Below are 22,040 nucleotides of genomic sequence, written 5' to 3' on the forward strand. Positions count from 1 at the left end.
ACAACAACAACAACAAAAACCAAAAGAAAACAAGATAGGATTTGTCACATGGAAGATTGGCCAACTGGAAAAAGCTTTATAACGTCCAGTGCATTTGAGTGGGAACAGGTGCTCTCACAGAATGTAGGAGGCTGTGTAGATCTATAACTCTTTGGAGGAAGTATTGGTTAGGGATGATGCCCACTGGCATGTAACAGAAAGCCAGACTTCATCAAATAGGGATTTGTTAACTTTCAAAAAAAGATATTAAGTCTAGAGACAGGTGTCCCAGGCTAGTGCAGCCTCTCTGCAACATCACCAGGGTCTCAGGCCCCTCCGCCATGCTTAGTATGAAGCTTTTACTCTCACATTTGCTTCACTGTGACCTCATGGTTACAAGATGACTGCTTTACCCCCAGCCTCGGGTTCACATTCCAGGCAAAAAGAAGGGAGTGGCAAGGAAGAAAATGTGGTGCCTCTATCAGGAAATGAATGCTTTCTTAGGTGCCTCCAGCTGACTTTTATCGACATTTGAGTATGTGGAACTGGCCACCCCTAGATGCAAGGAGAGCTGTGGATTTTTTCGCTCAGCACGTTGCCTATTTGAGTGAAATCAGATATTATTGGTTTACCTGATCTGGCCTCAGCTGACTATCTCTTCTCTTACGATTCTACTCCGACTTCTGTTCTTCAACCTCACTGACTTTCACAGGTACTGTTAGCATTTTACCCAGATCCTTTTAAGATCCCTTTTCCTTCATGCTGTGTGTGCCCCCAACTTTGCTAAGCTTTTTGTCTTAACACTTAGTACTTAGTACCCAACACCTAGTACCTAGTACCTATAGCTCTTTGGATAGGGCGCTACTTGAGCCCACTTTGCCCAGAGGAAGTGCCTGAGAATTTACTTGAAAAAGCTCTCTGGGATGACCCTAGCCAGATGTTGATGGGAGGAGAGTTTGAAAGTCTCAGCAACCTTGCCTTAGGTTGGAACAAACACTGAGGTGTAACTTATATGCCAGAGCTCCCCTTCCTACCTGACTCTACCTTACCCCACCCCGCCCCACCCCCATGGGATCAGGCTGAGACTACCTTCCTCCGGATTTTGCATGAAATCACATGCTTGCTTGGCTTCCTCCTCTTCCCTGCCCTGCTTCCCCTACACCCTTGCTGGTTATTCCCCACCCTACCCCTAAGGGAGCACTAATCAATCACTTATACAGGAATCCTCTCAGAGTCTGCTTCCGGATCGCCTGACCTAAAACACCAGCCAATTTGCAGTTTCTAGAGCATGCTAAGCACGTTCCTATCGCAGGGACTTTGCACGCTGCAGGAATACCTCCCCCCAGACACATGCACGGTTCACATCTGCACTTTGTTTGTGTCTTTGCTCAAATGCCACCTTATCAGTGAGTATTTTCTTTTTTCCTTTTTTTTTAGACGAGTCTCGATTTGTCGCCCAGGCTAGATTGCAGTGACCCTATCTTGGTTCACTGCAACCTCCACCTCTGGGGTTCATGTGATTCTCCTGCCTCAGCCTCCTTAGTAGCTGGGATTACAGGTGCGTGCCACCATGCCCAGCTTATTTGTGTATTTTTAGTAGAGAAAGGGTTTCACCATGTTGCCCAGGCTGGTCTCGAACTCTTGACCTCATGATCCACCCGCGTCGGCCTCCCAAAGTGCTGGGATAACAGGTGTGAGCCACTGCACCCGGCCATCAGTGAGTATTTTCTTAACCACACTGCCTGAAATAGAACCACTCCATCAACTTCTATCCTTTACCCTGCTTAATTTCTCTATGCCATTTAGCACGGCTTGGCTTAACAGTATTGAATACACAGTATTTTGTTTATTGTCATTCTCTCCTACCATAATATAAGCTCAGAGGCCAGGAACTTCGTCTTGTTTTATTCTCCTCTGTATCCCCTGCACTGGGATTGACTAATGCCTGCCAGAAGAAAGGCCTTGTCCGGGTGTGGTGGCTCACGCGTGTAATCCCAGAACTTTGGGAGGCCAAGGTAGACGGATCACCTGAGGTCAGGAGTTCGAGACCAGCCTGACCAACATAGACAAACCCCGTCTCTACTAAAAATACAAAATTAGCCGGGCATGGTGGCACATGCCTGTAATCCTAGCTACTTGGGAGGCTGAGGCAGGAGAATCGCTTGAACCCGGGAGGCAGAGGTTGCAGTGAGCTGAGATCATGCAATTGCACTCCAGCCTGGGCTTGAAACTCCATCAAAAAAAAAAAAAAAAAGAAGAAGAAGAAGAAAAAGAAGAGGCCGGGCGCGGTGGCTCACGCCTGTAATCCCAACACTTTGGGAGGCCGGGGCGGGCGGATCACGAGGTCAGGAGATCAAGACCATCCTGGCTAACACGGTGAAACCCCGTCTCTACTAAAAATACAAAAAAAAAAATTAGCCGGGTGTGGTGGTGGGCGCCTGTAGTCCCAGCTGCTGGGGAGGCTGAGGCAGGAGAATGGCATGAACCCAGGAGGCGGAGCTTGCAGTGAGCCGAGATAGCGCCATTGCACTCCAGCCTGGGCGACAGAGTGAGACTCCGTCTCAAAAAAAAAAAAAAAAAGAAGAAGAAAAAAGGCCTCAAGTATATTTGATGGTTGAATAAATGATAGAATATCTAAGGATCTATGCAGACTTAGGTAGTAGACAGTGGGTTTTAGCTTTGAAGAGGGAAAACAGCTTTGTAGATTCCAGCATTTATTGATACACCAAAGCTGAGTCAGGAGCCCCAAGGAGCTCATGGTCTCAAGGAGGACCCAGACCCCACTCCGCAGTGTCCTGTGCACTAGGCTATACAGACACAAAGGAAGAAACAATCACTTCTGCCTGGGAGAATCCAGGAAGGCTTCACAGAAGAGGCCACATTTGATATTAAAAAGGATCAGTTTCTCCGGAGGAGAAGGGGGGTTGCAGTCCTGTTAGGAATAGCTTGTAAGAAGGCATAAAGTCCATGACCTGCCTGGTGTGGACAAATTAAAGAGTGCCTGAGGAGAACCACAGGATACTGAAGGACAGAAAGCAAGAGAGTCACCAGAGGACAGCCAAGGACCTTGAATGCTGAGGTTTGTCCAGAAGGCAGTGGAGAGCCAAGTGCGGGGCTTAAGCTGGGAGAGAGGCAAAGGCGAGTAGGGTCAGAGCTGGATTTTAGCAAGTTACTCCTGGTGGTGACATGGACGAGGCTGAGAGGGGAAAACCAGGGGCTGGGAGGTCGGTTGGGGTCTGCCTTGATGTCACCTAATTTCAGCTCCAGGTGCAGAGCTGAGATGTTGGCACCAGAGGGCGCTCTGACCCAGAGCACGGCCCTCCTGCCATTCCCGGACTGCTCCCGCTGGGCACTCACCTGGCGCTCTCGGCGACAGTTCGCACCTCCAGCCGGGGCCCGACCTGTGTGCTGAGCACGTTGGGAAATCTTCTACATTACGTCTTGTTATTTGACTTTGTCTTTCCATGTAATGGCTGAGACTGTGAGGTGCTGCTGGAGGTGCAGTGGGGGAACAAATAGGCAAGATCCCTGCTGTCCTAGAACATGTGGTCTAAGCCAGCGGTTCTCAAAACGTGTTCCCCGGGTCAGGAGGCCTGGCATCTCCTGTGAATGAGCAGACGCACAGATTCTCGGGACCCACTGCAGACCTGCTGAATCAGACACTCTGGGGCCCAGTGGCCAGCAATCTCTGTTCTAACAAGCCCCTCTGGTGATTCTGATGGTGTCAAGGGTGAGAGTTGCTGGTCTAAGAAAACACTGCACACTATAGCAAGTGCCTTCAAAGGACTGATCCAGCAAGCTGCGGAAAGGCACTGACTCAAGGGAGCCAAGGGCCAAGCACAGAAGGCTTCATGGAGGCAGTGTCTAGGAGTCAACCAGATAAAAAAGGGAGAGAAAGTCATTCCAAAAAGACAGAACAGGCTGGGTGCAGTGGCTCACACCTGTAATTCCAGCACTTTGGAAGGCCAAGGTGGGAGGATGGCTTGAACCCAGAAGTTTGAGACCAGACTGGGCAACATGGCAAGGCCCTGACTCTTAAAAAAAAATTTTTTTTTAAATTAGCCTGGCATGGTGGCTGGCATCTGTGGTCCCAGCTACTCTGGAGGCTAAGTTGGGAGGATTGTTTGAGCTCAGGAAGTTGAGGCTGCAGTGAATCATATTCTCGCCACTGCACTCCAACCTGGGCTAACAGAGTGAGATCCTGTCTCAATCAGTCAATCAATCAGTTCAAAAAGAGAGAACTGTGCCAAGACCCAGAAGTAGGAGAGCTTAGTCTCTTATTGAACTCCAGCTCGAAGGGACCTGACACAGGGGCTCAGCCTTTGTTCCACGAAGTTCGCTCTTGTGACTTCTAAGTATGGGCTCATGTTTTCTTCTCTTTAAATATTTTTTATTGTTTTTAGTTGACCTTAAATACTCTCCTATCCAAGAGGTTTCATGTTTTAAAAGACGTTGTTATCCTGGGCAATCTAGTGAGACCCTGTCTCTATAAAAAACAAAAATTAAAAAAAATTAGCTGGGCGTGGTGGCTTGCACCTGTACTCCAGATACTCAGGTGAGGTGGGAGGATTGCTTGAGCTCAGGAGGTCAAGGCTGCAGCCTGGGCAACAAAGCGAGATTCCATCCCTATTTGAAAAAAGACATCGTCTTCCAAACAAGCTGCCTTAAATAATTATTCATTTATTTCCTACTATTATGAATCTATCTATCTATCTATCTATCTATCTATCTATCTATCTATCTATCTATATATATATATAACTCCTATCAGAGTTTTTGATTAGCATGAGATGTTCAGACTCCCTATTCTGCATTAATCATTATAGCAACTACCATTTGCGGAGGACTGACTCTGGACCAGCCTCTGTGCCAAGTGCTTTACATGTGCTAGCTCATTCAATCGCCACTAGAAACCTCTGAGTGGGGTCTTATCACTCCCATTTTACTTAGGAAAAAACTGACACCCAAAAGAGGCTAAGTCACTTGCTCAAAGGCACATCACTGACTGTGGTCTAACCCTGGCCCATCTTTCTGTAGAGTGGACTTGATTCAAACGCTTCCCTCTTCCTTGGGAGTGATGGAGTTCCAGCCCGAAAGAAAGATACCTGGCCCGTCAGCACATACAGTTTCATCCTGAGCAAATGCTTACGCATTCTTGTTATGCATTTAGAAGTCCTAATATAGCTCATGGTACCCATTCTATCTTGAGAGTTCCCTAGGGTTCTGGGACTCCAGGTCAGAATCACTAAGCTAGTCCAGCCTTTTATCTCTCCCCCTGCCATACTCAATATACAGATAAGAATGTGGAAGCCCAAGGAGGGGCAGTGAAGTCAAGGCGGCCTTCCAGGAACCCCCTCAAAGGACCCCCTCATGTCATAAAACTAGAAAAGACCTTCCTCAGCCAGGCACAGTGGCTCATGCCTGTAATTCCAGCACTTTGGGAGACCAAGACGAGAGGATTGCTTGAGCTCAGCAGTTCAAGACCAGCCTGAGCAACATAGTGAGACCCTGTTTCTACAAAATATTTTTTTCTTTTCTTTTCTTTTTTTTTTTAATTTCCAACATTTATTTTAAGTTCAGGGATACAGGTGCAGCATGTGCAGGTTTGTTACATAGGTAAACGTGTGCCATGGTGGTTTCCTGCACAGATCATCCCATCACTCAGGTATTAAGTCCAGCATCCATTAGCTTTTCTTCCTGATGCTCTCCCTTCTCCCACCTCCCACCCTCCGACAGGTCCTAGTGTGTGTTGTTGCCCCCCCATATGTGTCCATGTGTTAACATAATGCAGTTCCCACTTGTAAGTGAGAACATGCAGTATTTGGTTTGCTGTTTCTGCATTAGTTTGCTGAGGATAATGGCTTTGAGCTCCATCCATGTCCCTGCAAAGGACATGATCTCTTTTTTTTTTTTTTTGAGATGCAGTCTCACTTTGTCGCCCAGGCTGGAGTGCAGTGGCATGATCTCAGCTCACTGCAACCTCTGCCTTCCAGGTTCAAGTGATTCTCCTGCCTCAGCCTCCTGAGTAGCTGGGATTACAGGGGCCCACCACTACGCCCAGCTAATTGTTTGTATTTTTGTAGTGACGGGGTTTCACCATATTGGCTAGGCTGGTCTTGAACTCCTGATCTCGTGATTCGCCCGCCTCAGCCTCCCAAAGTGCTGGGAGTAAGTACAGGCATGAGCCACCATGCCCAGCTGATCTCATTCTTTTTTATGGCTGCATAGTATTCCATGGTTCTACAAAATATTTTTTAAAAATTAGCTGGGTGTGGTGGCACACACCTGTAGTTCTAGCTACTTGGGAGGCTGGGGCAGGAGGATAGCTTGAACCCAGGAGGTAAAGGCTGCTATGAGCCATGATTGCACTGGTACACTCCAGCCTAGGTGACAGAGCAAGACCCTGTCTCAAAAAAAAGAAAGAAGAAGAAAAGAAAAGAAAAAATAAAATAAATAAAAGAGCTCCTTGGTCCTTGCGTCATTTTCCCTATCTCCTCCCTTTGCCCTCCCTCTTTACCTCACTCCCTGGCTTCCTTCCTTCTCAAGCTTCTAGTGAGCCCCTGCTCTGTGCCAGGCCCCTGGTGCTGGGGACACAGGGACAAACAAGTACTTCTTGCCATTCTTTCCATTTCTTGTGGGCTGTAGCACAGTGCCGCACATGCTATATTATTAAGTTATCTCCACCACAAATGCCGTTTCCACCAGATGTCATCAGTGGCAACATGATCTACAGTCTCACCCACTGGCATTGCAGGATAGAATACAGCATAGCCCTCACCCACCTCCCCACCCCTCCAACCCTACCTACCTCTGCCCTCCTTCCTAAAAAGGGCAGATGCCATTTCCATTAGCCCTGTAGGGGGCACTGTCTGCCTCCTCCCTTTTTAAAAAAGGACCAGCTGGTAGACAGACTTCGTGTATCTGCCTTTTCTCCTTCATGCTTTCCTGCCATTGGTGACTCATTGCTAATCAATTTTCTCTCTTCCTTGTGCCAGTTTTATAGCCAGGCTTCGCCATCTGCCTGGTGGGAGAGTTCTGTTAGTCTGTGTTTGTGTTAATAAATTAGTTCGAGTAATATTATCCGTGCTGGCTGCTAGGAATACAGACAACAGTTAGCCCTGGTGTCTGCCCTAGGGAAGCTCACAGTATGGGATGGGAAGGGGAGGCTGCTATTCCCGCACTCTGCAAAAGGGCTGCTGGATAGGGTAGCTTTACTGTTAAGGGTGGGCCTGCGCTGCATTTAGGGCATGTTTACTATGCCCCAGTGAGCCCTGGGCAACACAAGGGCCCCTTTGGCTCTCTTGGCTCTGAAAAGGAAGCCAGGAGTCTTGGTGGGAAACCTCTAATAGCCAGGGGAGGGAAACGTGGTCCAGGAGAAAACCCTATTTGTTAGCAGTCTGGGAGTCATCTGTCCTTCCAGGCCGACTTTTAGTAACCATAACATGAGTTAAAATAATTTTTTTTTTTTTTTGACACAAAGTCTTGCTCTACTGCCCGGGCTGGAGCACAGTGGTGGGAGCTCGGTCCACTGCAACTTCTGCCTCCCGGGTTCAAGCAATTCTGCCTCAGCCTCCCGAGTAGCTGGGATTACAGGTGCGCGCAACCATGCCCAGCTAATTTTTGTATTTTTAGTAGAAATGGGGTTTCACCATGTTGGCCAGACTGGTCTCAAACTCCTGACCTCAAGTGATCTGTCTGCCTTGACCTTAAAATAATTTTTAATAAAGATGATTTTTAACATTGTTACAAAAGTAGTAATGTGCTCAATGAAAAAAATTTCAGTGTTAGAGGAATAAAATGAATTTCAATCTTTGCCTTCAATCTGTCTCACTGTTAACACTTTAGTATGTTAATTTCCAGGTATACATAATAGATATTATAATCATATAGCTACATATGTGTATGTGTTTTTATATACAAATATATGTGGAAAGAGCTAGAGAGATTATTGTCTTTCTTTTTTATTTTTTTATTTTTTGAGACGGAGTTTCACTCTTGTCGCCCAGGCTGGACTCCAATGACGTGATCTCGGCTCACTGCAACCTCCGTCTCCCCGGTTCAAGCCATTCTCATGCCTCAGCCTCCCGAGTAGCTGGGATTACAGGCACGTGCCACCACGCACAGCTAATTTTTGTATTTTTAATAGAGATGGGGTTTTGCCATGTTGGCCAGGCTGGTCTTAGAACTCATGACCTCAGGTAATCCACCCACCTTGGCCTCCCAAAGTGCTGGGATTACAGGCATGAGCCATTGCGCCTGGCCAAGAGATCATTTTCAAAATATAAATAAAAATATAATAAAATATTAGGCCGGTCGTGGTGGCTCACACCTGTAATCCCAGCACTTTGGGAGGCTGAGGAGGGTAGATCACCTGAGGTCAGGAGTTTGAGACCAGCCTAGCCAACATGGTGAAACTCCGTCAAACCCTGTCTCTACTAAAAATACAAAATATTAGCTGGGTGTGATGGCACCCGCCTGTAATCCCAGCTACTTGGGAGCCTGAGGCATGAGAATCGCTTGAACCCAGGAGATGGAGGTTGCAGTGAGCTGAGATCGCACCTCGACACTCCACCCTGAAGGTTAGAGCAAGACTCTGTCTCAAAAAAAAAAGTATATATATATATATATAATATTAAACATATAAAAATACCTGTTATAACATGTTATCTATATAATAATATATCTTATAGATATACAATATACCTGTTATTCAAATTGCTTTGTCTTCCAAACGGAGAACTAATTTCCATGTTGGCAGGTGTAGATGGATCTCCCTCATTCTTTTTATCAGCTGTATAGTATGGACACACCATGAAGTACCTAATTCTCTGGTGATACACATGCAATTCCTGTCTTTTGTTATTATAAACAATGCTGCAAAGAACCCCTATATATTTCTCTTTGCTCACTTTTGCCATTATTTCAATAAAATAAATTCTCAAAGGTGGAATGGATTTGATCAAAGGGCACATAAATATAAAGTTCTGATGAAATATATGAATTTCTTTCCAAAAATAATATTGCAATTTGCATTTGCCCCAGGAGTGATGAGAGACCAACTGACACTCTCCCCAACACTGGGTGCCTTTTAATTTTTGCAGTCTGATACATGAAATATATTATCCCATTGTTGTTTTCATTTGGATTTCTGTGGAGTCAAACATCTCTTCCTGAGTTGATTGGCCATTTGAATGTCATCTTCTATAAAGTGTATTTTCCCATGTCGTTTGTCTATTTTTCTTTTCTTTTCTTTTCTTGTGACAGTCTCACTCTATTGCCCAGGCTGGAGTGCAGTGGTGTGATCTTGGCTTACTGCAACTTCCTCCTCCCAGGGTCAAGTGATTCCCCTGCCTCAGCCTCCCAAGTAGCTGGGACTACAGGCGCCCACCACCATGCCTGGCTAATTTTTGTATTTTTGGTAGAGACAGGGTTTTACCATGTTACCTAGGCTGGTCTTAAACTACTGACCTCAAGTGAACCACCCGCCTAGGCCTCTGTAAGTGTTGGGATTACAGGTGTGAGCCACCATGCCTGATTATATTTTTCTTACTCATGGTTTTCTTCCTTCCTTTGTACTTTTTAAATATTTTTAAATAATTAATTAATTTTCTTTTTTTTGAGGCAGAGTCTCACCCTGTTGCCCAGGCTAGAGTACAATGGCGTGATCTCGGCTCACTGCAACCTCCACCTCCCAGGTTCAAGTGATTCTCCTGCCTCACCCATCCAAGTAGCTGGGGTCACAGGTGTGTGCCACTACACTGGGCTAATTTTTTGTAACTTCAGTAGAGATGGGGTTTCACCATGTTGGCCAGGCTGGTCTCGAACTCCTGACCTTGTGATCTGCCCACCTTGGCCTCCCAAAGTGCTGGGATTACAAGCGTCAGCAACTGCACCCAGCCTGTACTTTTTTTTTTTAAGTTGATTTGTAGGAGGTCTTTGCATATCAGGTTATTAGCTCTCATCTGCCATGTGGAAAGCAAATCAGTATTTTTTATAATTTAGTGTTTGTCATTTGCCTTGCATATGTTTTTTCCCCCTACAGAAGTTTAAAAATATTTATGTAGTAAGATCTGTCCATCTTTTCCTTGATAACTTCTGGGATTTGTGTCATATTTTAGAAAGATTTTCTCCACTCCATGATTAGGAAAACATTCTGATATTTTCTTCTAGCATGTTTATGGTTTTGTTTTTTACCAATGCATACTTAATCCATCTGGAATTTATTTCAGTGCATGCAGTAAGTTAGAGATTCAGTTTGGTTTTTTTCCAGATGGCTCATCAACATGTAGTTTCCCCTTACATATGTGAAATGCCACCCTTATCATACACCAGATTTTCTTATGTGTTTAGGTCTATTTGTGAATTCAATTCCACTCTACTTCTTTGTCTTCAGTTTCTGAGCTAACACGCTTTAATCATCGTAACTTTGAACATGCTCATAATGTTTTCCAAACCTTTCTCACTATAATAGCAACAAATCTCCTGAGAAGCTGCACACCCTTTCTTTGGCTCTGTTAATGTCTCTACAATGAGGTCAAACCGTCTCCTCAAGGTGACTGTAAATCTTTCTGCCCGCTTTCCTTTGTTTATTCCACACTGCGCACCTGCTCTGTGTCTTGGCTGTGTGGGATCAGGAGAGACAGAGGGAACAACACAGATGCAGACCCAGCTTTACATGCTAACTTCAGTGATTAACCCTCAAGGCCACTGCAATTTTCATGATGACAAGTTCAGGGACACTGAACTTGCTCCCAGGGACTCTCCTGGAAACCATGCCCGGATCTCATTGCTTTCGGATGCCCTCGAGCCATGGCTCAGCCAAGGCCAGTGGTAACAGAGCCAAAAGAAGTTAAATTTTAAATAAACCTGACTTCCTCTCCAACATTGTTAGAGAAACCCTGATCCAGTTCATTCTGTTCCCATTAGATAAGAAAAAGCCAAAAAAGATGCAGTCATTGGGAACTGTGGTATGCTATGAGCTTTTGGAAATGGATTCTTTTCTTTCTTTGCTTTGCTTTGCTTTGCTTTCTTTCTTTCTCTCTTTCTTTCTTTCTTTCTTTCCTTTCTTTTTTTCTGGAAGGGAAGAAAATGGAAGAAAGACTCCTGAGAAGGCTAACTTGTCTGGAAATGGTCTTTGAAGCTCAGCAGTGAGAAGACAGCATATTATGGGTCTGGTCCTGTGACCTTGAGCACGTCATTGAACGTCTCTGGACCCCATTTCACAAACATTCAGGCCCAACAAATAGGCGCTGTGCCAGAAGCTTTATTTATGTACAGTCTTATTGGATGCTCAGAACATTCTTAAGAGGTAGAATCATTACTCCCTGGTTTACGCACAAGAATACCAAGATTCAAAAGGGAAATAGACAGTATGCCTGAGGCCACTTATTTGGAAGGAGCAGAGCCAGCAGAGGGTGCTTCTCCCTGTTACTGGGCAGAGTAGCGGGGGTGGAGTGGGGCAGGGTTCATCACCCCTGCCCGGAATCAGGACCCACGATGAAGCTACAGCCATTAAGACAGTACGGTATCCACATAGGGACAGACACATTGACCCCTGAGAAGGAGTAGAGAGACCAGAATCAGATCCACATATATATGGTATATATATGCGGCAGGAGTGGCATATCACAGTGAAGAAAGGGAGGATGGGCCAATAAACAGAGCTGGAAAAATTACTTCACAACATAAACAAACATCCGCACTAGATGTTTTAAGGACTTAAATTTAAAAAATAAAACTTTAAAACTATTAGTAGAAAATATAGGTGGACTGCCTGTGGTCCCAGCTACTCGGGAGGCTGAGGTGGGAGGATCACCTGAGCCCAGGGAGGTCGAGGCTACAGTGAGCCATGATCATACCACTGCATTCTAGTCTAGGGGACAGAGCAAGCCCCTTAAAAAAAAAAAAAAAAAAAAAAAAAAAAAAAACTTCTACAATTCAGTAAGAAAGAAAAATGGACACAAAAGGTATGAGCAGGAGTTTTTTGTTTGTTTGTTTTTTGTTTTGAGATGGAGTTTCGCTCTTGTTGCCCAGGCTGGAGTGCAATGGCACAATCTCGGCTCACCACTACCTCCACCTCCCAGGTTCAAGTGATTCTCCTGCCTCAGCCTCCCGAGTAACTGGGATTACAGGCACGCGCCACCACGCCCGGCTAAGTTTTTGTATTTTTAGTAGAGACGGGGTTTCTTCATGTTGGTCAGGCTGATCTCGAGCTCATGACCTCAGGTGATCCACCCCCCTCAGCCTCCCAAAGTGCTGGGATTACAGGCGTGAGCCACCATGGCTGGCCAAGCAGGCATTTAAGAGAAGAAGAAACACATATAGCCAGTAAGTTTAAAGAGATGTCGAACGTTGTTAGTGATGAGGAAAACACAAACCAAGGCTCGGTGAAACACCATTTTACATCCCTTCAATTTGCAACAGTTTAAAGTTTCATAATATGGAGTGTTGGAAGGATGTAGAGCTCCAGGATCTCTTGCATATTGCTGGTGGAAATTTAAATTGGTGACACCATTATGGAAAGGTCTGGCATAATCTTCTAAAACCAAACATTCTTATAGCTTATGACCCAGCAGTTTTACCCTAGCTGCACTGTCCATTCAGTAAAACTGGAAACCATCTGGGATCAGTTGCATTTGCTCATAATTATTAATTCCCTCTTCACCTTGCTAGGCCTCTTCGTTGGAAAAAGACCCTTTCCTAGGAGAGCTGCAGCTGACTCTTGGCCTCACAGAATGAGAACTAGAAATAAATGTTTGCTACAACAAGCCATTGAAGTATTGGGGTTGTTTTTTTCCTGTAGGACAGGGTGAAAACACACCCTATGCTAAATGGGATAGGACAGTGATGAATAGACCTTGGTACGCTCATGTATGGTACACAATAGACAGCAATCAAGATGAATGAACTGCAGGGACATGCCTCAGATATGAATTAATCTTGCCAATCTAATAGTAAGTGAGAAAAGTAGATCTCAAAAGATTATAGGCTGGGCACAGTGGTTCACGCCTGTAATCCCAGCACTTTGGGAGGCTGAGGTGGGCGGATCACAAGGTCAGGAGTTTGAGACCAGCCTGGACAACATAGTGAAACCCCGTAGTCTCTACTAAAAATACAAAAAATTAGCTGGGCGTGGTGGTGTGCACCTGTAATCCCAGCTACTCGGGAGGCTGAGGCAGGAGAATTGCTTGAACCCGGGAGGCAGAGGTTGCAGTGAGCGGAGATTGTGCCACTGCACTCCAGCCTGGGTGACAGAGCAAGACTCCATATCAGGGGAAAAAAAAAAGATTATATTATTTCGCGAAGTTAAAAATGACTAACATTAAAAGTACTCTTTTGAGCCTTTGAGCAACAGCAACACAAGATGGTAGCCAATTTATGAAAACAGAATATGCAGCTACAAAAATAGAATATGGACCTAAATACTCCACAGCACCTCCATTTGTAAGATTTGTAACAAAAATTAATAAGAATGGAGTTAGTAGTTCTAATGGAGTGGTGGACCAAGAATCTTATTAGTGCTAGCAAAATGGCAGAATCCATATAACATCAAAGTTGTCCTGCAAGAGCTTCAGCGCCTAAAGATGTCTAGTGAAAACATGAAACTCCCTCAGCTGCCTGAAGGAGAGCATTACAGCAATTATCCAAAAGGAAAACCACAGGCCCTTCTCCTTCTCCCTGGAGTTTGCTTTAAACGACTTCATTTTCCACAGTAGTAAGTTTTCTAGATACATCTCGTAGACCTCAAAGTACAGGAAAAGAAGCTCATTCAAAGGAAATTTATCTTAAGATACCGTAAATGATACTAATTTTGGTCCATTTGAAACATATAAGTTGTGCTATAACCAAAAATGTACTCTTAAGGAATACATATTATTGCAAGAAATTATAACAAGGAAAACGAGAACGGTGAGCAGACAGGACCCAGGCTGATGGGGACCTGGTGCCAGGGAAGGAAGGCTGACTCATCCATGAAGCACCATAGGCACCGTGCCTAGGGCCCAAAATACTTTTAGGGGTCTGTGAAAATGTGTTTTTTGTTTTGTTTTGTTTTGTTTTTTGAGACAGAGTCTCACTCTGTCGCCCAGGCTGGAGTGCAGTTGTGCTATCTTAGCTCACTGCAACCTCTGCCTCCTGGTTCAAGCGATTCTCGTGCCTCAGCCTCCCGAGTAGCTGGAACTACAGGCACGCGCCACCATGCCTGACCAATTTTTAATTTTTGTGTGTTTTGTAAAGATGGGGGCCTTGCTATGTTGCCCAGGCTGGTCTCGAACTCCTGAGCTCATGATCCACCAGCCTCAGCCTCCCAAAGTGCTGGGATTACAGAAGTGAGCCACCGCACCCGGCCATTATTATCTTTTTAATCAGAAGAAACTAATGAACTTTTTAGTTCAAATAAAATGTTTTACTATATAACAACATATTCTTTATTACCAATGCAATCATAAAATATACGTATACATATATATTTTTGTACACGTCTGGTATACATATATATTTTTGTGCACGTGTATATGTGTGTTTAGGAAGAGGCCCACAAAAGCAAAATGTCCAGGATACATGCTGCAGGGGATGCACGTATGGTTATTTGTACCTAAAAAGTCAAGGTACTAGCTTTGGTTTGGGGTGAGATGTTACATTATTATTATTTGTTTGTTTTTGAGAAGTGGTCTTGCTCTGTGCCCCAGGCTGGAGAGCAGTGGCACAATCACGGCTCACTGCAGCCTTAACCTCTCAGGCTCAAGCTATCCTCCCACCTCGGCCTCCCAGGTATCTAGGACTACAGGCCTGTGACACTACACCCAGCTAATTTTTTCTATTTTTTGTAGAGGTGAGGATCTCACTATGTTGCCTGGGCTGGTCTCAAAATCCTCAAGCAATCCTCATACCTTGGTGTCCCAAAGTGCTGGAATTATAGGCATGAGCCACTACCAGGCCTGGCCTCTTTTTTTTTCTTTTCTTTTTTCTTTTTTTTTCAGAGACAAAGTGTTTTTAGAGACAGGGTCTCACTTTGTCACCCAGGCTGGAGCACATTGGCACAATCACAGCTCACTTCAGCCTCGAACTTCCGGGTTCAAACAATCCTTCCATCTCAGCCTCACATGTAGCTAGGAATATAGGCTCATGCCAACACACCCAACTAATTTGTTATTACTTTTTGTAGAGACAGGGTCTCCCTATGTTGCCCAGGCTGGTCTTGAACTCCTGGGCTCAAGCCATCCTCCTGCCTCAGCCTCCTAAAGTGTTAGGGTTACAGGCATAAGCCACCATGCTGGCCCTGGACCCCGTTATGAATGTGCCATTGCCCGGGCGTGGTGGCCCATGCCTGTAATCCCAGCACTTTGGGAGGCCGAGGCAGGCAGATCACTTGAGGTCAGGAGCTTGAGAACAGCCTGGCCAACGTAGTGAAACCCCATCGCTACTAAAAATACAAAAAAAAATTAGCTGGACGTGGTGGCGTGCACCTGTAATCCCAGCTACTTGGGAGGCTGAGGCAGGAGAATCACTTGAACCCAGGAGGCGGAGGTTGCAGTGAGCTGAGATCGCACCACTGCACTCCAGCCTGGGTGACATAGTAAAATACTCTGTCTCAAAAAAAAAAAAAAAAAAAAAAGAATGTACCATAAACCAAGGATTATAATCATCTAATTTCATGGGCCTGGGATACCCCTGAAAAACAATTAGCAAAGATATTAAATGTTGAATTTGTAAATACTTCCAAATAAAATCTTTTCAAAAGTTTTATTCAGAGATCTGAGCTTCCTTCTGTGCACATCAATTTTTAGATTTTGTGTTTGAAACAGCTACACAAAATTCCTGCGCAAAATTTTAAAATGAAATTGAAATTTTAATGGAAGACTCTAACCGTACTTGCTTTTCTGGCATGAATGAATGAAATTGCTTGAAATGATGTAAGTGGACTTTGAACTCAATTGAACTTTGTTGTTTCAAGTATTTTGAAATACTCACGATTTCAGAGAACCAAGCTCTGGAGCCAGAGTGAGTAGGGAAGAGACACAGTAGTTGTTGGCCGAGCACTGTGGAGAGTCTGTGGGCCAGCAGCAGCACCAAGCAACTGTCAGTGGCCACAGATGCATGTGGCCCGTGTGCAGCAGCCAGCTCGGGCAGGTGGCATCATGGATGAGGTGTTCTCCAAGGAGCTGGACCAGTGGATCAAGCAGCTGAACCAGAGAAAGTAGCTATCCAAGTCCCAGGCGAACCAGAGAAAGTAGCTATCCAAGTCCCAGGTCAAGAGCCTCTGCAAGGAGGCTAAAGAAATCCTGACAGAAGAATCCAATGCACAAGAGGTTTGGTGTCCAGTCACTGTCTCTGGAGATAAGCATGGGCAATTTCATGTTCTCATGGAACTGTTTAGAAAATTACCAGATGGCCGGGCACGATGGGTCACGCCTGTAATCCTAGCACTTTGGGAGGCTGAGGCGGGCAGATCATTTGGGGTCAGGAGTTGGAGACCAGCCTGGCCAACATGGTGAAACCCTGTCTCTATTAAAAATACAAAAATTAGCTTCCCAGCTACTCAGGAGGCTGAGGCAGGAGAATCACTTGAACCTGGGAGGCGGAGGTTGCAGTGAGCTGAGAGCGTGCCACTGCACTCCACCCTGGGTGATAGAGTGAGATCTCCGTCTCAAAAAAAAAACAAAAACAAAAACAAAACAAAAATAGAAAATTACCAGATACAGATACAGGCTGGATGTGGTGGCTCATACCTGTAATCCTAGCATTTTCAGAGGCCAAGGCAGATGGATTGCTTGAGTCCTGGAGTTCAAGACCAGTCTGGGCAATATAGCGAGATCCTGTCTCAAAAAAAAATTAATAGAAAATTACCAGATACAAATTACTTGTTTACAGGAGATTATATTGACAGAGGATATTATTCAATTGAAATAGTTATGCTGCTCCTAGCTCTTAAGATTTCTTACCATGAATGCGTCACCATTCTTCCAAGGAATCATGAGAGCAGGCAGATCACACAAGTTTATGGTTCCTATGAAGAGTGTTTAAGAAAGCATGGAAATGCAAATGTTTAGAAATATTTTCCAGATTTTTTTTTTTTCAAAGACCGGGCCACCCAGATTGGAGTCCAAGGGCACAAAGATGGCTCACTGCAGCTTCAATCTCCCTGGCCCAAGTGAGCCTCCTACTTCAGCCTCCCAGTTAGCTGGGACTACAGGCGTGCACCATCATGCCCGGCTAATTTTTTGTATTTTTTTGTAGAGATGAGTTTTTCACCATGTTGCTTAGGCTGGTCTTGAACTCCTGGGCATAAGTGATCCACCTGCTTTGGTCTCCCAAAGCGCTAGGATTACAGGCATGAGCCACCATGCCCGGCCTTTACAGGCCATCTTCCTCTCACTGCCTTGGTGGATGGGCAGCTCTTCTGTCTCCATGGTGGTCTGTCACCATCTGTAGATACACTGCATCACATCAGAACACTGAATTGCCTACAGAAAATTCCCCATGAGGGTCCAATGGGTGACTTGCTATACTCAGATCCAGATGACCATGGTGGCTGGGGTATATCTCTTTGAGGAGATGGTTACACCTTTGGGCAAGATACTTCTGAGACATTTAATCATGCCAATGGCCTCAGGTTGGTGTCTAGAGCTCACCAGCTGGTGATGGTGGGACATAACTGGTGTCATGACTGGAATGTAGTAGCCATCTTCAGTACTCCAAACTATTGCTATCATTGTGGTAATCACACTGCAATCATGGAACTTGATAATACTCTAAAATACTCTTTTTTTGCAGTATGACCCAGCACCTCACAGAGGCAAGCCACATGTTACTCATTGTACCCCAGATTACTTCCTGTAATGAAATTTTAAGCTGGGCATGGTGGCTCACGCCTGTAATCCCAGCACTTTGGGAGGCCAAGGCGGGAGAATCACCTGAGGTCAGGAGTTCAAGACCAGCCTGGACAACATGGTGAAACTAAAATATAAAATACACTAAAATCTACTAAAAATACAAAATACACTAAAATCTACTAAAAACACAAAATTAGCCGGGCATGGTGACATGCGCCTGTAATCCTAGCTACTGGGGAGGCTGAGGCAGGAGAATTGCGTGAACCCAGGAGGCAGAGGTTGCAGTGAGCCGAGATCGTGCCATTGCACTCCAGCCTGGGAGAAAAGACTAAAAATCCATCTCAAAAAAAAAAAAAGAAAAAGAAAAAGAAAAAGAATTTTAAATTTGAACAGGATTGCCATGAATTGTATATTGACTTAATGGAAATGGGGACAGCAACAGTAACTCCAAAGTGTCAGAAAATAGTTAACATTCAAAAAATTTGTTTTCACATGGACCAAAAGCTGTGCCATATAAAAATACAAAGCTTTTTGTCACCAAGCTGTGACCACTTTAGAATAAACCAGTTCATTTTATGCTGGAGCAACATGGTGTTTGCAGTTACTTTTGCTTTCTTTGAGAGACCGCAGATAATAAGATGTAAATTCACTTTGTGAATACAATTTAACCTCCATCTAGCTATAGCTTTACTCAGCATGACTGTACATAGGGGTAGCAGAAAACAATCACTGGATCACTGGAACTTAATGAAATTTAAAAAAATAAATGCCAAGCCCTCCCCTCTACTTAAGAGTTTTGAAATCGTTCTGTTTATTTTCAGGGATACCATTTAATTTAATTATAAGACTTGCCTGCACTCAGTTTGTCGCCTTCTCAAATCTGAGCCCCATGCCATTCTTCGTTATTGTCAGAACCTAGTGAGTGGTTTTGAACAGAGCTGTTTTTGCCCCTTCCTGTAAAGTGATGTTTTATTGCACAAGAGCACTGCAGAGTTTTCATAATAAACTTGCGAGCTCAGAAAAAATTACTCATGAAGCTCTTATTTGCAGTGTTTGTTATTAAAGCAGGCACCCTAAAGAGTGTAGCCAGCAGGGACAGATCCAGGTTTTGTGAAAGCCTGAGGTTTATATAAGTGTGTGTGTGTGTGCGTGTGTGTGTGTGTGTGTGTGTGTGTGAGTGGTGAGGAGGGCTCTTTATGAAAAAGATTGCAAAATTCTAAGTACAAAATTAGGTACTACAGGAGATTGCATTACTGGACCCAATACTTCATCCCTCCTTGGGTCTACATCTTTGCCATATGACTTTGCAGTTTGGGCCACTAAAGTGTCAGAGTGTATTTCTACTCTTCTTGACTCTGGCCTTGGCCATGTAACTTGCATTGGCCAATGGGATTGAGTGGAAGTGATAGCATGTTACTTCTGAGTCTGGGTCTTTCTTCTTTGTACCTTGTCTTCAACACGAGGGCATTCACTGGTTAGCACAGTGGTCCCAGGAGGAAGATGAGGGATACAGGGAGCAAAGCCATCCAGCTGACCCAGCCTAGATAACCTAGCTCGCAGCTGCGGTGGCCTAAAGCATCCCAGCTGCTCTGCAGATCTATGCCAATAAATACTTGTAAGCCGCTGAGTTTGGGGGCCATATGTTACACAGCAGTACTGTACCAGTAGCTAACAAATGCAGGTATAAACATGAAGGTTTATTTGTAATGAGAAAATAAATCGCAACAGATAAGATTTTAGCAGCTGACAAATAGCTCAAAAGTCACAGAATCCAGAAAAATACATAAATTTTCGTTAATTGCCGTCTGACATACCTCTATAATATCCTATATGTTGGCTACATTTTCTTTGGTTGCCTCTCCAATATAACAACTTAAATTTTTTTTTTTTTTTTGTAATTTTGTGTTTCTACAGAGAGGAGGGAGAGGGGATTCTCTCTTTCTTCTGAAATGGTTTATTGAAAAATACTTTTTAATTGGTAATTTAGTAAAGTTTCGTCTAGCATCATAACTGACTTTAGGTCATGTTGTTTCAATTTTTAAGATTGTTGCCAAAGTTGTGAAAACCTCCATCAAGTTTCTTTCAGGACATTTTCAATTTTCTTGTGCAACAATTAATTGTAAATCTTCTTTTAATTGATTCTCATTATCCATTTGTCATCAATGTTCTTTTGTAGTGGTACATTGTAAGTTTTATGCTTTCTTAGTTCAGTAATGTGTGTCAACTCAGCAAAAATGTAAATATTTTTTCCACTGTGTCCATGATCTACTCCTTTTTATTATTCATTATTATTATTTTGAGACGGAGTTTCACTCTCCTTGTCCAGGCTGGAGTGCAATGGCCCAATCTCGGCTCACTGCAATCTCCACTCCCACATTCAAGCAATTCTCCTGCCTCAGCCTCCTGAGTAGCTGGGATTACAGGCATGAGCCGCCACGCTCAGCTAATTTTGTATTTTTAGTAGAGATGGGGTTTCTCCATGTTGGTCAGGCTGGTCTCCAACTCCTGATCTCAGGTGATCTGCCAGCCTCGGCCTCCCAAAGTGCTGGGATTACAGGTGTGAGCCACTGTGCCCAGCCTATTATTATTATTTTTAGACAGGGTCTCACTTTGCCACCCAGGCTGGAGTGCAGTGGTACCATCATAGCTCACTGTAACCTCTAACTCCTGGGCTCAAGTGATCCTTCTGCCTCAGCCCCCAGAGTAGCTAACTGGGACTGCAGTGCATGCCACCATGGCTGGCTAATTTTTTTTTTTTTTTTTTTTTTTTTTTTTTTTTTTTGCTATGGGGTCTTTCTGCCATATCTTATGGGCTAGAAAAAAAAATTATTTAAAAATAAAATAAAATAGATTTGGGGGTCCTTGCTATGTTGCACAGGCTGGTCTTGAACACTTGGGCTCAAGCAATCCTCTTACCTTGGCCTCCCAAAGTGCTAAGCTTACAGGCATAAACAACTGTACCCACCTATTCCTTTTTAGTAATTGGATTACCAAAGACTCCAGAAGGCTATTTATACCTTTGCAAATTTATCTTTTCCTCTTACTGAGTTACTGCTTTTGGAATGATCTGAAATTCTTTTGTTACCATTTTCTTCCATTGATTTTCTGTTGATTTCTACTGGTTTCATTGTTCATTTTTATGGCCTTTATTTTATGCTCTATTAAGCTTTAAATATTTTTTGTCAGCTATTTAATATATAAATTTAAAGATAACAAAAGGAAATATGTAATTTCTTAATTGTTTTATTGGAAATCAGATGTCTGTCCTTCAGAGAGGCCTTGACCACTCAAATCATGGAGCTCTTCCCAGCACTTTTTAACCCTTGATTTGACTTTCTTTTCCTTTACAGCAGTTGATCTGATGTTAAATTACGCACTCACGTGTTTGTTGTCCGTCTCCTCCAGTTAGAAGCTAAGGAATTAGCTCATTGAGCCCTAGAACATTGACAGATAAATAGATATTTGTAAAGTCAACGAATGAATGAGCTCCCTAAGTGGCAACCAGTGTCACACTGTGATTTCTGTCCAGCTGCTTGACGCACTTCCAGGACTGGTAAGAGTCAGTGACTGCTGAGAATCCACTGTGCCCTGAACCCTACCAAAACGCCCCACCCCCATCTCCTTTGTACTAAACTGGGTCTCCATTTGTGACATCTTTTCCATTAAAAAAAAAAAAAATGTGTCCTGGAGTGGTGATCCCAGCACTTTGGGACGCGAAGGTGGGAGGATCATTTGAGCCCAGGAGTTTGAGAACAGACTGGGCAACATAGCAAGACCTTGTCTCTAAGTAAATAAATAAATAAATAAATAAATAAATAAAAATTAAAAAGGGACAGACTCAGACTTTTTTGATAGATTATACAAGTTATTTCTCTCTCAACCCAAAGTCTCTGTTCAACCTATAGTTACTTTGCCTACTTTTATATTCTTAATATAGCATGATTTAACTTTCTGTATTATTCTTACCCCCCTTAAATGAGTAACCCCATTTGCAGCCTCCAACTCAGCATATCCTAAACTGAATGCATCACGTCTCCCTGCACGTGAGCGGGTTCATCTTCAGTTGCTCAGCCGCTCAGGCCATGAGTCCAGATGCATTCTCAGCAGTTCTCTCTTCCAAGTGCTGCCCATTCTCCATCAGTCACTTATTTCTGTCATTTCTTTGATCTCCTCACCATTTCTTTCATGCTTGCATTTCTCTCCTTCCCCACAGCCAGCACCCCAGTCCAA

General features: G+C 44.1%; 2 pseudogenes; both read left to right on the top strand.

The window, feature by feature from the left end:
- The first annotated feature begins 11,475 nt into the window (after nucleotides 1-11,475).
- LOC134759088 (ubiquitin-conjugating enzyme E2 variant 1-like) lies at nucleotides 11,476-13,694 on the top strand (annotated as a pseudogene).
- Nucleotides 13,695-16,115: 2,421 nt separating this feature from the next.
- Nucleotides 16,116-17,817, top strand: LOC101130299 (serine/threonine-protein phosphatase 2A catalytic subunit alpha isoform-like; annotated as a pseudogene).
- Nucleotides 17,818-22,040: the final 4,223 nt, after the last annotated feature.

Source organism: Gorilla gorilla, chromosome 1, assembly GCF_029281585.2.
Source record: "Gorilla gorilla gorilla isolate KB3781 chromosome 1, NHGRI_mGorGor1-v2.1_pri, whole genome shotgun sequence".
Classification (NCBI taxonomy): Eukaryota; Metazoa; Chordata; class Mammalia; order Primates; family Hominidae; genus Gorilla; species Gorilla gorilla.